Genomic DNA, 15,738 nt, shown 5'->3' with positions numbered 1-15,738 from the left:
TTAACATAGTAGAAGACTAATTTAATAGAAATATTGTATTTAAAGGTATTTTTTTAATCTTGCACTTCAAACATTTATTTCACCTTAATCTATATTTGCAATCAGAAACCTGAACATTTAAACTTTGATCCTTTTTCTCTTTTCTGATATCATTTTTTAATACAGTTTTACTTTACCACCTTTCATTGAATGAATGAAAAGAAAGATACTCCACACACATGACAGGTACAAGAGAGAGCCACATACTGAAGCATAACGATATAGATCTTTTTGCAAGTATGAACTGTGAGGTGACACATTCAACATGTCTTACTGGAAATTCTGATAGTTCAATTTCATAGAATCATAGAATCACCAGGTTGGAAAGGACCCACTGGATCATCGAGTCCAACTATTCCTAACACTTCCTTAAATCATGTCCCTAAGCACTTCATCCACCCGTTCCTTAAACACCTCCAGGGAAGGCGACTCGACCACCTCCCTGGGCAGCCTCTGCCAGTGCCTGATGACTCTGAGAAGAATTTTTTTCTGATATCCAGCCTGAACCTCCCCTGGGGGAGCTTGAGGCCATTCCCCCTTGTCCTGTCCTCTGTCACTTGGGAGAAGAGGCCAGCTCCCTCCTCTCCACAACCTCCTTTCAGGTAGTTGTAGAGAGTAATAAGGTCTCCCCTCAGCCTCCTCTTCTCCAGGCCAAACAACCCCAGATCTCTCAGCTGCTCCTCATAAGACTTGTTCTCCAGCCCCCTCACCAGCTTCGTTGCTCTTCTCTGGACACACTCCAGAGCCTCAACATCCTTCTTGTGGTGAGGGGCCCAGAACTGAACACAGTACTCAAGGTGTGGTCTCACCAGTGCCGAGTACAGGGGCAGAATAACCTCCCTGGACCTGCTGGTCACGCCGTTTCTGATACAAGCCAAGATGCCATTGAATTTCTTGGCCACCTGGGCACACTGCTGGCTCATGTTCAGTTGGCTGTCAACCATTACCCCCAGGTCCCTCTTCTCTGTGCAGCTCTCCAGCCACTCTTCTCCCAGTCTGTAGCACTGCATAGGGTTGTTGTGCCCCAGGTGCAGGACCCGGCATTTGGCCTTGTTAAACCTCATGTCATTGGTCTCACCCCAGCAATCCAGCCTGTTCAGATCCCTTTGCAGAGCCTCCCTACCCTCCAGCAGATCCACGCTTCCACCCAGCTTAGTGTCATCTGTAAAATTGCTGAGGGTGCACTCAGTGCCTTCATCCAGGCCATTGATAAAGACATTGAACAGGACTGGACCCAGTACTGAGCCCTGGGGAACTCCATTTACCACCACTCTCTGGCCCCGGCCATCCAACCAGTTTTTGACCTAGGAGAGTGTGCGCCCATCCAGGCCAGAGGCAGGCAGTTTCTGAAGCAGAAAGCTCTGAGAATTTCTCTAGAGTTATAAAATACTTCCCCACTATTTTTATCAACAAAACAATGTAAAGAAAAAGCAACAACTCAGTTTAGGATTTAATTTCAGTTCAGTGTAACTATTTCACTTCTGGAATCCCTTTGTGTCTTGTGCAGTAATAGCTTAGGTGCCTCTATCTCTATCTTATTTTTTGGAGTCTCCCAACTGGGTGATTTTATTCTATTATGCCGCCTAGACTTATGATTTTCAGAACACACTATGGAAATTTTATGAGGTAGTCAAAGAGCCCAGGCCAGCAAAGAGAGATAAAAAGTAGTGTCATCTATATGACACCTGTGTATCACAAACCCTTTTTCCCTGCAGAATTTATCTGGGTATCCTCATCAAACCAGTATGATTATCAACCAAGGAAGTACTAGGACAGTCTTCTTCTGATGACCAGATTTATTCTAGTTATCAGATTTCGGAAGATCTAGTCATCTGAGGACCAAGATCAAGATCAAGCTGTATAATTCAGCTCATTCACTCATCATTTCCCTTTGTGTTCAGTATTTCTTCCCATAGCAGCAGAAAAATACAGTAAGGGCCTGCTCCAAAGCTATTGCAGTTAGAAACTCAAGCTAAATTTCCATTTGAATTTTTCTCTGGATAAATTGGTGATATGTGCATGGGCAGAATCTCACCACAGAAAAAATGAGATGTGAATTCACAACAGACATGCTGCTAATACCACTCTGTAGAATAGGTAAATATTGCATAAACATGTAAAAAGTGTTTCAGGGTTTTCTGAAGGGGTTAAAAATAATTTACTTTAAAAAAAAAATATTACTTTTTTTTCACATTCATCTTGCCAGAGTTAAAAATATCTCAATTACTTTGTTCTGAAGGGTAAACTGAAAGCTTTATTTAAGATATATATTTTTTATATATATATATATATAAGAAAACAAGAATTTTGGTAGCAGATCTTTTCATCCTTATTTAGCAACTTGGTCTTAATCTACACTCACGTTAATTCAGTTTAACATCACGTGCCAAATCAACCAAACATATATCTCACTTTTGAGGTGCTTCATCACTATGTTTAAAAAAAACAGTCCCAAGAGTTTGTGCTCATTATTTAAAAACTGCACTGATATGGTCCTCATGTGTCTGCCCCCTCACCTATGCATTGGCTAACTCTGGAAAACCTAATCACACTGCACTGCCAACTCTCCTTTCAAGAAAGTCAGCAGATAATTATGCAATCTGTTCATGTAGTGCAAATAACTTGGCATTCTGGGAGCCTACCAGTGCGAAGAGAAATAATACGGACTTTGTGGGGATGCAAACACCTGAAGTGAATTCAAATTCTATGCTCTTCTAATGCCACCATATGAAGCAGCAGCGGCAACATGCAAATATTTTTGAAATTACAGAGCTGGCTTTGAGGTTGGGTTATTATTTTTGACAGCTTTTTCCTTTCAGATGTTACACTTGGTAAAGCCCAGTGTTCATCTGTATGACATGCTGCTTTTCAAACAAAAGCATCTGCCTTCTGTGGCATCATATGTTTCCAAGAATATTGCTTCTTGCAAAGTCTACATCTCTGTCGTCCGTCCGTTACCCCCCCCCATTATCAGCTCCTTCATTACAGTAAAATTTTCTTAAGGTGTATAATGCTGTTTATTTCCCCCCTAAGGCTCTTGTATAGTAGATTTTTTTTTTTTAAATGTTGAGTTCCTATCTATGAGTTTTCAGTTGAATAGCTGTTTATTTGATTATTGAATTTAATATATATCCAATAACGTGACATCTACATGACCTGCTACATTCTACAAATTCCAGATGAACAGAGAAGCAATGTCTCTGGTTAATCAAAGACATTTTATAAAAAGTCTCAGAGTCTGATTGATAGTTACAACTGGATAGTCACAAATACAGCAAAACAGAGTGCAGTTGCTTTGTCAGTTGGCTCTGGAGAAATAAAAAAAAAAAACCAACCCTCCTCAGATACCCATCTGTTGGAGTATCTTTTAAATTAGTCATGTAAAGAAATAATTTATTGCACTCACATGTTTTCTGATCTATGCTTGCATACATATGATTTGTATTTTGTATGTGCACTTACTTTTTCTTAAAGCATGACAAGAAAAAATACATTTTAACCTGCAGAGATTAATGTGGGAAGGAGTGTTAAAACATCAATGGGCACCGAAAAATTGTAGTGTAAGAGAATCTTAACCTCATGTAAGATTAATTTGAGTAAATGTAATTGTCTATAGCCACGATGTCACGATGAGTCATCAGTCTCCCATAATTAATTTAGAGTAATAAAATCAAGATAAGACTGGGTTTATGAAGAACAGAAGTATTTTTCCTTCTTAGAAGAAGAGCAGTTATAGAGAATCTTACTGAGCATAAGAAAGATGCATCATGCCCTCAGGAAAAGAGTTTACATGAAAGTCTAAAATGGGGGTAAATATAGAAGAGTAGGCATTTTACTTAGAATATAAAAATATCGTGGATCATTGTACAACAGCAAAAATCTGGTAACTTATATAGCATATTGTAAGTACAGTGAGAATAAATGAGAAAAAATGAGAATAACCTTGAACCAGTCCTGAAACAGTGCTGCCAAAGGCCTATCAACACCTTCTTATTAGAGCTGTAGCAATAGCTCTCCAGAGATTTCAGAGCTTCTAAATCTACAAGCTCACTGAAATTACCAATAAGATCTACATTGATGAGGGGGTATGAAACTGTACCGCTGGGCAGCTAATTCACCAGACACTTCCGAAGTGCTCAAAGCAGCAAAGCTAACCAAGCTGATGAAAACAGATGCTATACAAAAGACTGCTATATTGAAGCATCCTATAATCAAAATGTGATTCATTTTGGCAAGATACCACACAGGGTTCCAGAGGGGGGGCAGATGACAACTGAAGGCAAGGAGCTGAATAGATGATTTGGCCAGGCCCAGGTAGAGATTAAGCTTTCTTTCTTTTATCCTTGAAGTATACTGTTTAGGAAGGATTCTGGCAAAGACATCAGAAGATAAATTTCTCCTTATTCCTAAGGAAGAGCTATGGTCTACCTAATGCTGATTGTGTCCATAGGAATTAGCTTGGGTGTAAAAAAATCATTAAAATTGATGGAAAAAACAACCAATGAAAAATACATCCATAATTCATTATAATCTGGCTAATATTTCTGTATCAAAATATTGCTGTTTGGTGAAATTATTTATAACTGAATTTTTTTTTTAACGACTTTGCTAGTCAATTGAGATAAATGAGCAATTGTAGGACTCATATGTTAAAAGAAACAACTAAACCAGTCAAGCCAAACTTTACCTCTACTTTGAATTCCTGTAAAGCTATTTTGATGGTGGCTAACTTACATGGAAATGTCTGTATGATGGATGATGACTACAAGTAGGCAACGCATCATCTCATCTGTCAGAACTAACTATAAAAACTCCTTTTCTCTCTATCAGAATAAACACTGCAAAGTCAGAACTTATATCTGCTCTAGTGAACATGGTGTAGCACCTTAAGGAGTCTTACTTTCTGACTTCTGTTATATACGTTCAAGATAAAAAAAGAGGAATTAATACTTTCAATAATTTTGCATTTTATACAAAACACTTTTATGCACAGTACCACTGTTACTAATGCTTCTTAAATCTTCCACTGTCACTATATTTAAGCCTATGAAGCTGAACGTGGTCTGGATTAGAGCAATAATTTTAATCCTCTGCTGCAGATTGATCAACAGGAAAGCTATCTTCTCTCTGCTCTTTCTAGGAAAAAAACTGCATTCAGAATTTGCCTTCTGTATGATGAATGCTTCTTTTAGAAGATATTATGTCAAAACAATAAACAACCATGTAGAAAAAATCCTTAGACTACTTCAGATTCTGGTATGTTTCTGAACATCTCTGTACCTAGGTCCCCTTTCTGTGCTTGAAATTTTCATTTGCTTCTTTGACAAATCTGGACAAATATCCTTGTCAAAGAAGATGCACATAAAAACTTCTTACTAAACAGAAAATATATTTTGCATCTATGAACATGCAGTAAGGATATAAAAGCTTTTAATACCCCTCGAGGCAAGATTTCAAGGAAAAGCTAATTAGTTTAGTTGTTCTTCCTAAAGAAATGAGCCTCGCGTAATCATGCAGTTTGCCCATCTGTCTGTCTGTTGTTGCCATCCCTGGAGTTTGCTGTCCAGTCATAACTGAGTCTGACAGCAGTATAGTCTCAAAGATTAGAAGTTCCCATTCATTTTATATGAATGAGTTTCTGGTTATAGCAATGGTCTTAATTAGCATTCCCTTGAAGGAAGAGCCATTGCAAGTGAGTCTTTTACTCACTTCAGGAGAAATCAGCCAGCTGGCTGGTCAGCATACACGTACATTTGGACAGTCAGCATACGTGCAGCTGTAAATCTGTCACAGCATATGCTTGCCACTCACCCAGCCAAATACATAGAAGATGCAGGAGGCGTGAAGGTAGCGAGGAGTATGTGGGAAAAGCTTGTCGGTATTGTGGAGAGCGTTAAGGAAAGTTGAAAATGAATCATCATTTTTGTTGCTGATCAAACAGCCTTATATTTTCTTGTATATGTGTATTCACTAGTGAATCTTTCCTCCTTTTCAGGAGTGCCACAAGACCTGCATACTTTATTTATATTTTAAATCCTTTGCAATGCTCTTCTCCTTAAGGAAACCATGTCTATTAATGTTTGTTGAGTAGGAATTCGGAAGCTTAGTTGTGACAAAAAGGAGGAAGTCTGTATTTGCATTATCATGAAGCATTATAGAGAAGCACATGCAGAATCCAGCTGACACCACACTTCCTCACAGAGGGCAGTGCACTTGAATAGTCTAAGTGCTTAAAATACATGAAGTGAATATATAAAATAGTTGAAAAGAGATTATATTTTATCACCAGACACATGGTAAGGTTGCTTCAGACAGGGAACATGGTTTAAAAAAGAATAGGGTTGAAGACCAGCGTCTTTCATCTTTCATAATAAGCTTTTTTAGACAAAACTGATATTCACAGGGTGAAGGGGAAGACTCTGCATTGCAAAGAAATGAGCCACAATCCTGGATATTCAATAGGAAGGCAAGCTTGTCAGGCTGTCAAGGAAGAAGCACCAGACTGTGCATGCAGGCAGTTAGCCTTTATGTAAGCTGCTTAACTACCTGCTATGCAGTGCTGTACATTTGAGATTAATGGTAGGCATAGAAAATTTAAAGGGAAGATTTACCAATGAACTGAAATACTGAATGAATTATCCCATAAACAAAATCATACTCTCTAAAGCTCTAAATTCCTGGAAGGCCTATACTAATGCCAGGGAGAGAAAGAATAAAAACAAGCAGCCAAGAAAATAATTGCATTCTTTCATAAGTAATTTCTCAATCCACAGAATATTTAACTTTTATATGTCTTAAGTTGTAAATGAAAATATTTTTTCAGTTGAGGAAAACAGTAACAGAGATTTTTTTTTAAAAAATCCTTTCTTTGAAGAAAAGCAATCTTCTTTTTCTACAAGACCAAAATTCTGCAAGGCCCAAAAATTTCACTAACCCATATAAAATAATTGAAAGCTACACCTTTCCAAAAACTTAGCTTGGTTAACCACCTGTGTCCTATTACGTATATGAGTCCAAAATCTTAGTCCTTAAAGTTCTGCCTGCCTTTGCAATCACCTGAAAATCTCAAAGGTGGTATATGAAATGTTTAGGAAACAAACTCCTATTTATGGAGAGAGAACAAAGAAATCCTCGAGCTAGCAATAACACTATCTGCAACTTCCGCCCAGTACTCTGCATCACTATATGGAGAAAGTAGGTGGAGACAGCAAGCCTGAGAAGATTCTGCATCACACAAGCATCACAAAGTGCACTGAAAAGTTATCTTACTTGTGGTATATCAAATAAGTTTTATTGTTGTTTTCTACTGTTGCTCTAAGCATATGTCAAAGGCTGACATATTATTTAGTCACAAGCCGCTTATTCTATTTTTAATACAAAATTACTGGTGATACAATATTCAATGCAGTAATCAATGTAATTTAATCAAAGCTAATCTGTCCCATTTCACCCCTTGGTATAGCAATGCCTCAGGCACCTGAGGCTTTGTGACAGGAGTACCTGGGTTTGCCATTCAATACCTACATAGCTTTTCTGGAGAGCCGAATCCCTAATTAGAAGGCTAGTTGGACTTGTGCTGATCCTTTATTCTAAAGACCCATGTTCTGCGTAGGCAGGTCAGGCATTTTGTTGGAAGCTGCAGTGCACAGCAAGTGCCAAATTACTTTTATTGTTTGTGTCTTTTAGGTCTCTGCTTTGATTGAGTGACCTGTGTTTCATCTAGAACCTGCAAAAGCATGGTCAACAAACAGATTTCCACCTTTATATTTTACTGGTAATGTTTTTCATTACTGTAGAATAAAGTTCATTCTACAGTAATGACAAGCACAAACTCTTCAAGAGTATCAAACACTGAATTACACATAATTGCCTGAGACTATTGGTGCTGACCTTCTGTTCCGTCGGGAAAGAGAGATTCACGAGACTACTTACCAGATTAAGGCTTGGCTAAATATTTATGTAAGAGTAGATTGTTAGGGAATGAAACCTGAACTTCTCTATATGCAAGACCATGATTTATTTATTTTTGTATTTTCCAAAGTAGCACAGGTTTCCCCAAAGACTTCAGAGAATAGATATGAGAATGTAAAATACTGGGTGAAACTTTATCAGTTTTGGGCTACTCTTCTCCAGCAAAATTATATCATTTTCTGAATAAGAAAAAAGTGAAAACACATTGAAGGTTTCATGTTGATATGAATAATTTGGAAGATAAAAGATACTGGTTAAGACTCCCTGAAGGTGTCCTCTTATTTTCTGCCTAGGGAAGCATTGCTGAGAAGCATAGGTAAAATGGTGTCACCCTACCAACTGCATGACAAACATGTTTGTCTTACTGTTGTTTGTCCCTAGAATGTGTTACCAAGAAGGATAAAATGAATTATCCTTCACTAACTTTACAAGACCTTTTTTTTTCTAAACAACATTATATGCAAACTGAATCTGAGATATATTTTTAAAATATTAGGAAAAGGAAAAGTGAAAAAAAGGTCATTTCTCTTTGAGGCTGGTAGTACTTCAGAACAGGATGCCTTTTATTGATTTTGTCCCTAAGCACTATGGCTTCTTTGATCTCTGCGTGTTGTGGGAACGGAACACCTTATGTGGATTTGTGGTGAAATCAATGGAGATTATGTGATGTAAGTCACATGGCTAGGTTTTTAATTATGTTTATTAAATCAGAAGATTTTGCTGACCAAATATGAGATCATTACCTTACTGGAATTAAGTAAATTCTACTAAATCTACATGGGAAAACTTTTCTATTATATACTTTCCACTATCATAGCACCTGTTTTTGTACCTTAAAAAAAAATTTAGAATTTGTAACAATTTTAAATCCAGTGAAATTAGAGTGATCATGGAAATTATTTTATCCACCCATAAGAAATTATGAATTTCCAATACTTGTATATCTTATTATAAATTTTCTGGCAAAATGCTGGTTGGCATGCCTGAAATTCATCATAACGACTGATTTGTCTTATTGATTTTAATACCTCATATAAAAAGCAGGAAAGAAAATACAATTTATCCCAGCTTTTGTGGTATAGTTTTTATAATAAACATATATGGATTTATTAAAGCATTTGTTTATGCTGATTATAGTAAAAGAAGTGCCTTAACTTCATAGTCAGTGTTCCAAAGCTGTCAAAACAAAATATTATGAATAAACTGAATTGATGTTTTCTTTGAGTTTTGTCTTGCAAAAGCTATGATGCAACATTTCAAGACAGGAATATTTTTAATTTTTTGGTTTGGATATCCCTTTCCAACATAGTGATGCTGTTAAATGACCAGAAGGGAATACCACTTCACAGGCATTGGAAATCAATGCAGAAATAGTGCAGAAACCAGAAATTCTTTATGCTGAAGGCGTGTAAATGACACATTTGTATGAGGCACCCCAGGCCTGCCCTCACCTCGCCATGTAAGGGCAAAGAGCTTGGTAGCCGGCTCTGGCCTTGGATGGTAGCTGGTCCCACGGCAGCTGCTTGCTCCCTTTGCTCCTTCCCTCGTGTTTCTCATTTTGCTGATGTTTATGAAATGGCTGTCTCTAGTAAGGCAAGACACTGACTGTTGCCAGCCTCTATATTCCTGTAAAGTCCTTATGGCTTATACCTTGATGCAGCTTTAATGGAATGTCAGTAGAAAGTCTCTTCCTTTCATGGACTTCGATCTTTTGTCAAAATCTGATATCTAATTCTGAAGCCTTTTTCTGATTTCAAATCTAAATATTTTATATCATTGATGAAAGTTAAATAAATCATAATTTATTATATTATAATATTATAAAATATTTTATTTATTTTTATATTTTCTATTAAAATCCATAATTTCATTCTTCTCTTAGACATGAGATACATATTTCAAGGAAAAAAGATAAATAACAGAATACCAGATAAATATCAGAATCAGTGGTCTGCTTAATACAGTTCTCTCAGGTTCCCTTAAATAACTACTCAGAGAATAGCGAAGCATCACAGTATGTATACAAACTATAAACTGCTAATAAACAAAGTGCATTGCAGCTTAGACACTGAAAATAGGCCAGCATAGTATTCTTAAAGCTGGCAAGCAATATGTGCATGTAAGTAGACTTTTCACTGGGGGTTTACATCATCTAGTGCCTGTTTATATCTTTGATATCTCCAAGGTATACAGTAGCACAGCTGCAACTTTCTCAGGTACAGGGAGAACCCTCTGGCTCTACCTTCCAAGGTTCAAGTCAGTAAATATTTTAAGTTGGCTATCATTAGTTTCTTAAATCTTGTTGGTCTTGCGCTTCTTCACTGTGGGACCTCAGAATAAATGTCAGGAATAATTAGCCGACATTTGGAGAAAATCCCTAAAGAAAGAACTGTTATTCTGTAAATGTCTTCGCAGGAATTTTAGAAATATTTCATTGTATTGCCCTTTTATTGCATACAATTGAGGCTCTGACGCTATTCTGCCTTGAACTGAAGTCCCTGCCTTGCCTTGCCTAGAAAGTACATTGTTTTGATGTTTTCACTTATTTTGATCTGAGAATGGACTAGTCTTTCATTCCACAAAAGTCATTAGTAAATGAATATTGCTTTCAAAGAAAGACAGACTGGACCAGCTGGTCAATTTTTGTATTTAATTTCCATTTTCTGTGAAGTCTAATCTTTTGCTCCCAAAATTCAGTATACTTAAAAACATTCTCTGTAATTATTTCTTCAATGATGAAAGTGAGGAACAAAAAACCCAAAAAGTCATGAAAATCTTATTGAATGAAAACTCCTCACTCATGACTGTGCACATTTCACCTTAGTGCTGGTAATGGCATCAATTCAAATTCTTTGACCAACGGAGGAGTCAAAAAGTCCCAGAGTAAATGCAAGACCGAGAGTCATATCTGCCTGCAGGGGTATAAACCTAAACCTTTCATAGTGTAGCCTTGGCAGAGCCTAGCCACTGCTCGATAGTGTTCTGAGAAGGTGTTTCGTTCTAAAAAGGTGTTTCATTAATTCACATTGGTGTCATTCCATTGTATGAAAATAATTAAAAATGGGTTGGAGGAGAGATTTAGAGATTCTCTAAGGTTAGTGGCCTGAACAAGATTATTGTTTTGCACTCATCCTGCACTTATCTTTATTGTTCTGGTCTTTAGCTCAAAAACTGTTTAAATGTCAAACCACTCTGCTTGATGCTAGGCGAGCATGGGAACACAGAGCTGCAGCAAAAAACAAGATTTATAAGAATGACTCTCCAGACTGGTATTTCAGCATGATCTTAAATAGTGAAAGCTGTTGGTCTGAGATTTATTTTGGTAAGATAATAACAGGGAATGAGCAAATATCTTACTATGTAAAAGGGAGACTTCTCTGGCAGTTTTATAAATAATACTTTGATATCCTTATTTTCTTTAACAAATAGCTGACGTGAAACTTTTTATTCTGAAATAATAGAATAAGAAGAAAAATGTTTAGAACACTATCATATTATTCTATTATTGATATTTGCTTTTGATCCAGCTCCCAAATCCCCATGTTATTTACACAACTCTACCTCATTCTTCAAAAATTTAAATCTTTGAGGTTTAATATATGCCATTTACTTAACAAATCTTTATATAGAGGTAAATTTTACCGACAGACGAAGTAAGTTATGCAAAGGTCCATTCTCAGTCAGCAGAGATAAAAAAGAAAAGTATAAAAGCCATCAAGAAATAATAATATTAACAGTAACATTGAAAATCATTCTAGAATATAATAATCTGGTTTCAGAAGAAAAAGAAAATGTCTGTGACATTATGAGCTTAAAAATATTAATTTAGGTCAAATGTAAATGTTTTTATTACAGGTTACAGGTATATGAACGTATAAACCAAATATATGACTCTTAGGCACTTTATATAGCTCCAAAATCTGACTTGATTTTGATATTCAAAACATGCTGTCTTCAGCTTTGAAATTATACACCATCGTGCATACGGCAGCCAATAACCTCATTCCCGGATCCATTTCAGATGTTAATATTCAGTCAAAAGCGAACCCTTTAATACTTGTGTTATTGCTCAAGTTAGGATGTTATTTATGATTTTTTTTGGCAAGTATGCATTTTTTTCTCCTCCTCTTTGATGTATTTCATATATTCTGTAGCTGTGAACACAGAAATCCTCTGTTGGGTTACTATTCATTTGTTTATGCATCAACCAATGACCAGCCTGAGAAATCATTAATAAGTAGGTATGATGAGAACCAACACTGACCATTCAGTATCTGCAAACATACATAAAGCAGTGCACTGTGGAAACACAGAGGTGAACCTAGTATGAGATGGTATGGAGGTCCGCATGTCCTGAGAATATATGAAAATTTTACCTTTGTATTTATTTTGACATCTCAGAAAGCTGCAGAGACCATAATTTAAAATAATGGGGGAGAACATTTACAGTATATCCCTGCTAGCTTTATGATATGCATGTTTTGCCACTGGGGTATAAGTAATACACTTACCTCTTTCAGATTGCTATTTTTACTTTATTCTCTCTTCTCTTTAGATTAATGTCCTCTTCACATGTCTGAAATGGCAAATTTAGAGTTGTTATCACAATTCAGAAACTCCCCAGGAAAATACAAGAAAGACTGGTAGGAAGCATGTGGGAGGGAGTCCAACTGACACTTTTTTTCTTCTCTAGTCTCCAGTTAGTGATGCAGAATACAGGTCAACTGTGAGAAAACAGGGCTGATAGTGCTCTCCTGGGTCACTGTGGTCAGATGTCATCAAAATGGGAACCATGTCTAATGTGGAAATATACTACAGATTATGTGGCAATGTCAATTAAGGCAGTAGCACACTAAACAGAAAAAAATTGCTGCTCATTTGAGAGCTGTCACTACTCCTTGCAGGGAGGTTTCTGCCCTGAACTTGGCTGTGCCACATGGCTGGGTTTTTCTCACTTCTGCTATGCTCAGTGGTTTCCTCAAATGCTCAGTGCTTTGAAGCACCAGAAGTCAAACTCATCCCCTCCCCAAAAGTCATATTTAGTATTTGGATTTCAAACTGAATCTGAACAGCTTAGGTGCATTTTGAACTTACTTATTACTTCAAATCTGAGTACTCCCAAAGGTAGCCTGGGGAAGAACTCTGATCTTGATAAAAATATTAACTCCACCGGTAGGACTCAGTTCATTTCACAACCTTTTTCTTTTTTTTCCCCCTTTCCGCCCAATGTTCACGTTGAATATGTCAGCATTGTATGGTTTATGTATGTACTGTTATGGGAACACTTTCCCATGAGCAAGATTCTTCCTTCTTCCAATCAGTATTAAAAAAGGAAAAATAATCCCACTGTCCATGTCAAAGTTCTGAACTGAATTATTACTAGAATTTACTGATGTGAAAATCTCATTCATATTATTTGTTTTGATCCTTCTAGTGCATGGGGGGATGGGGTGTGTGGGGTGTGTGTGTGTGTGTAGATTTTCCACCCAGATGATGAGACAAGAGACTTGACTTTTACTCTGTCACAAACACTACTAAATGATTTGTTGGTACCTATTCAAGATTTATACATACCTGATGCTATTTATTAGTGCTTGTGAACATGATTACTGAATAATGTTCTTCTTCAGCCACATATGATATAATACAATTACATCGCTCTTCTACTTTACTCACTGACCTATTTTAAGAATCTATTGAATAAATGGAATAAGGTTTTTTTGTTTGAACTAGGAAGACCTCTATTTTTGTAGGAAGAAAATAGAAACTGTCGAAGTCAAAAAGCAAATACACATTCCTATTGTTTTCAGTTATATAAATTAGATAAAATTAAGCATCATAAGTTTGGATATTTTTAGCCAACGTGATTTCATGCAAGAATTAAAAGAAAATCTTAGTTTCATAAAGTTTGGGGAAACAAAGAGAAAGAGAAAATTACTGAAAGGAACAGAAAATACAGGACATCTGAATGTAAAGCAGTTTGTCTCTAAAGATGAATAGCCTAAAGAATGAAAACCTGAGTGTCTGTTTCTCATGATATTTTACATGACTGATATTATGAGAAAATTAAAAAAAAAAAAGAGGGAAGTGTATAAAATGGTAACAGTGACAAACTGAAAGTACTCTGCTTTACCACAATGAAGTAAAAAAATGTTCAAGTAACCAACTTAGCAAGAAAAACAATTATGCTGGGGATCATGCTAACTAAACAAAGCCTTTCTGGAAATTAATACTTCTGTGAAAACTTGATTATGACAGACTCAGTGTACCTTCCCCTTGTGATTTTTCGTGCAAAGTCCCATTCTGCTGCTTCTTGCAGAAGACAATCTGACAGCTGCAGGTGTTATGCCTTGTGCCTATAAAGTAGGAGATTATGGTGGAAAACTTAATAAAATGACAGCAGAGCAATGAAGCAAGTTGAAAGGCTCTAGCTGGCTTCTTGTCTGAATCAGGCAGCACAGAATTAGGAGGGAGGAAAACCTCACCAATTTAAAGATGTTATGAAATGTTCCTAAAGATGTTCAAAGTAAGGAATCTCACATCTGTAATTAAAGTGGACTTTTACAAAACGATACTGATGTGTAAAAAGGCAAACTCAGTAATATATCTCAGTCATTTTCCAGGTGTTTTGGAGTACATGGATCCGTTGAGATATATTCTTTCCTTGATCCTCAGTCTCAGACCTACTGTGCATATTTTGTAGTACATGTTCACTTTTTCTAGCAGGAAACTTTTGAGGGTTTTATCCATTTCCCTGACTTTCCAGAAGGTCATAAGTTCTGTAAGAGCTATATTTCCACTTAGACTGCCAGACAAATCCTGGCTTTTCCAACCTACATATGCGCAGACCAACTCTGCAGTAAGTAAGCACTATAGTAACACATGAAACCTACCCTGCCTGCCTTGTGAATGCTCTGAGAAGCTGATGATTTTTTTGTGCATTTGGTTTAATTTTTCATGTACAGATTAATTATATAACACATTGGTTTACGTCCAACATGCTCTGGATACAACTGACCTTCTACAAATGTTTTACACAGAATGGCTTATGTCTATGTGAAGTAAATACGAAGTACCTGGCATATATCAGATGGACTTCTATTCTACAGCTCATTAGTTCAGCATGGACATAGAAGGTATAATATAGCATGATGCGGCATATCTAAATTCATAAACATCTTTCCACTTCTTTCAGAAAGGTGGTTCTTCTTCAGTGGTCTCATGGATTCCTGCTCAGGGTACAATAAGTTTGTATGGGGGTCTGTACAAAAGTACAGTCAGGATGAGATTGATCAATACATTTAAAGGCAGCACTTTTAAGGGAACCTTCTATTGCAGTAATTTTTAACTTTCCTTAGCAGCCAGACATGGTCTGGAACAAATTTTAGTTAAGAGATGAAACAAGAAATGTTCTGATTAAGATCTGAGCTGAGGAGGAAAAGTTATTTGGTAGGTGGATGTGGATGTGTGTGCATCCCCAGACAGTGGAGTGGTGGTGCCAAGGAAAAAAAAATAATGTAATTTACACTGTAAAAAGCAGGGAAGAGAGTTAGTTACAACTATAATTAACTTTAAAATGCATTCCCAAGTAATGCTCCTCTTACTCAAGTTTCCTTTAGTTTTCTTTGTCGAGTAACTGCAGTCGTCAGTGTTGCAATGTGGTGCTCAGACTGGGAATTTCAATAAAGCCTAAAGGAATTAGAAGCCTTTGAACTAAGTTAACTCCCT

The sequence above is a fragment of the Cuculus canorus genome, chromosome 2, assembly GCF_017976375.1.
Source record: "Cuculus canorus isolate bCucCan1 chromosome 2, bCucCan1.pri, whole genome shotgun sequence".
NCBI lineage: Eukaryota > Metazoa > Chordata > Aves > Cuculiformes > Cuculidae > Cuculus > Cuculus canorus.
Note: the sequence above shows the minus strand (reverse complement) of the source record.